Consider the following 3,772-nt stretch of genomic DNA (forward strand, 5'->3'; position numbering starts at 1 on the left):
TAGAATCCATAACAAAACAAATGAACATAAATATAGGATTTAGAGGAAATGGAAGAAGAGAATAAAACTCTTTTGATGTGTAAGATTTCCTTCTCTAAAAATGATGTCACCAATTCTTGAAAAAAATACAAGAAATATTTCACCAAGAATGCTCCAATTCTCCAATCATTCAAGCTCTCTCACCTCCAACTCCCCATTTTTTCAGCCTTCCTTCTCAATTTATACTCTTCAATTTCTTTTTTTCCTTAATTTTCTTCTTAAAACATGGGTCAAACCATACCCTACCTCCATAAATTCCTCCACCATGTTTTACTTCTTAATTTTCTCCTCCATGTTTCATACCAACCATGTCCACTCAAAAGTTTAGGTCTCATACTCAATACAAAATAATCCCTCAAAATATCAAGAATTACAATTTAGGAATTTTTGTAAGATATAGGCTTAATTTGATTAGACTTTTGGGCTAGTCTTCTTAGGTCCAATTGAGACTAAATCTTCATGAAATATATAGCTCTAATAACCCTTGGAAAGGCCTCTTAATTCATCTACAATTCATCCCAACTTGGAGAAAATGGAAGATAAATTTGTAGGTATTGCTGATTTTTAGGCAACTTCAACCTTCTGTCACTCCACTAGCCATAACTTTAAGTAGAAAATTCAAATTTATACACTGTTTGAAGCATTGAAAAGTAAACATATAGATATCTCACATATATTTGTGTCAGAATTTTTTGACATTCTAACTAGTACAAATTTGATTTTCAATTAGACCTTTGAGCAGCGAAAATTTATAATTTTTAATCTTCTTTCTCACTTTTCCTTCAAATCATGTCAAAATGGTAAATTACCTAAACTTAATATAAAAAACATATAAAAGCATGAGAATTAAACATAAAATTAAGTAAGAATGATATAGAAAATATGTAGGAAATATTAGCACATCAAATACCCCCAAACTTAAATTTTTGCTTGTCCTCAAGCAAAAGAAACACAAATGAAAACTTAAACAGAAAATAAAGAGACCTTATTTCATTTAGATTTTTCAAAGGTTAGCCTCAAAGATATCCACAAATTTATAACTTAAAGAAAATTTCAAATATTACAACAATTTATATTTAAATCATAAATCAATTTTTCTTCATAAAGAAATTTTTAGTGTGTGTGTGTAGCCAACTGTAAATTATTGATGCACTTCTGTTATAGGTATTTCCTGTTCTACTCCTCACAGGTTGGGCTCAAAGCAGTGGGCCGACCCAGCATGGGCTCCAATAGACCTCAAGCTAAGTTCGCCGAAGCGAGCTCATACATTGTCGAAGCCCAAACTCAAATCGCAAGTCAAAGCAAGCTCCCAGAAATACCCCCAGTTTGCCAGCCTATCCGAGCGAGCTCTCAACTACACTTCGAGCAACCTCCCAGCAATTCTTGCAAGTTCGTTGGCCTAGCTGATCAGCTCGCACGACGAGAGAGTCATATGCCAGAGAATATAAGCCAACTAGGGGTCGCCCCAACTAGGCCATTCAAGCCCAATTTGGCCCCATTCTCTCTGCCCATGTTAGTCCCATCCTGACCCCTTGCAACAGTCATGTCTGGGTTTTCGCGCATTCACCTTAGATCCCATCCTCATTAATGACGAATTCCATCCATATTAATGAGGGTCTCATCGGCGCCGTTTATTCTGTCTTATCACTTATAGGCGTATAGCCCAAGCCAAAGGAGATCTCATCCCCTCCTATATATCAACCAGTTTTTGTGAGAGCCATGGTATGCTTTTTCCACCAACTTACTGATACTCTGCATTTCCTTACTCGTTTACTTACTTGAGCATTGGAGTATTATTACAGGGACCAAACGACGAATCAACAGACTAAACCAAATAACCCCCTTTCTTCCCCCTATCGGACTCATCACACCAGTGCGGGCCAAAAATCACGGTCGACCAAATCCGAATGTCAACATTTTGGCACCAGAAGAAGGGCCCACTCTGGTCAATATCAATGCCAAAAATGAGAAACAAGAGAGGATCCGAGGTGATGACCAATCAACCTATAAACAATGCTAACCAGTGACTGCTACGCTACCCTGCACATTTATTTATCAAAACTACAACCAAATTCATCAGACGTCAATCATTTTATTAAAGCAGGTGTAGGGCGATTATACTCGCGAGTGTGCGTGTAGTACAATTTTAAATTTATATTTCGGTGAGTCCGAGTCGATTCACAAGGAGATTATTTATGGATGAAAATAAATGTTACAGAATATTTTGATTTTAGGAGGTGATTAAAATGATTTAAAAGTAAGAATTAAAACTAAACTAATATTGAATTTAAGCAGCTTGGGTCAAGATAATTTTAGTGCCAAAATCAATTAATTCCCAATTTAATAGAAAAGATCAGTAATATTATCTGATTTGAATTTTTTAGATTTGTCAGTAATTTTAGTTCAAGATAATGATAATTCTTGTTTAAGCAATCTCCATACATGGCATGAAAATTCTAAGTTAAGCAATTACCATAAATTGAATTATATTCCACAAACAGAATTTATAGATACAGATTAATCATTAGGGCTTGGATATGAAAACATTTCCAGGTCTAGCAATCTCCATACGTGGCATGAAAATTCTAAGTTAGGCTTTTGCTCCAATCCAAACTCAAAGATACACCATACGCACACTACTCGAATTAAATCAGATTAATATTACATATATGAAGCCCAGCTTTCTTTGGGAATCATTGGCGTTGGACACTGTCCTTGCCTTAGCCCAAGATTAGATTTAGCTACTCATTTTCATTTGAAAATAAATTGGCAAGAATTTAAATGACGGGAATTAAAAGACAATATTGAAAGATAATTTTTTTAACCGATCATATAGGCGGTGTATAATTAAAAGACAATAATTGAAAGACAATTTTTTTAACCGACCATATAGGCAGTATATAATGAAAAGATAATAATTGAAAGACTATTTTTTAACCGACCATATAGGCGATATATAATGAAAAGACAATATTTAAAGACAATATTCAACCAACCATATAGGCGGTATATAATAAAAAGACAATATGAATAACATAATACAACTATATGGAAACAAAGATTGAAGATTTAAGAGAGAAATTCTAAAAACAAAACTATATAGAAACTAAAGTGAAAAATTTGAGAGAGAAATCCTAAGAACACAACTATACTTTCATTATAAGAAAATTGAATGGTTACAAATGCATCCTAAGTGCTCTATTTATAGGCTAAAAGATACAATAGAAACCACTCAATTATATAATTTAATAATACAAAATATCTAAAGAAAAACAAAATACCTAATTTAAAAATACAAAGATAAATAAAATATCTAATTACTTAAAAAGTTCGGGCCAAAGTGTAGTTCTTGAAACTTTGTGACTTGATGTAAGCGATGACATCATTCTAACCCATGATGTAAGCGATGATGTTATTCCAACCCATGATGTAAGCGATAATGTCATTCCAACCATGATGTAAGCAATGATGTCATCAATTTGTGAGACTTGGGCTTTTCATATTTTTTGGCATGGGCCTTCCTTGTGTTGGGCTTAGGGTTTCCTTGTTTTGGGCTTAGGCCTTCCTTGTGTTAGGCTTGGGCTTGAGCTTTTCATATTTTTATATTATTATATATATTATATTATTATATATATTATATTTATTTTTTATATTTTATATATTTTATATATATTTTTATATTAATATTTTTAAACATGCACAAAATCACAAAATGCATAATGATATTCAATTT

This window comes from Diospyros lotus, chromosome 13 (assembly GCF_014633365.1).
Source record: "Diospyros lotus cultivar Yz01 chromosome 13, ASM1463336v1, whole genome shotgun sequence".
Taxonomy (NCBI): Eukaryota; Viridiplantae; Streptophyta; class Magnoliopsida; order Ericales; family Ebenaceae; genus Diospyros; species Diospyros lotus.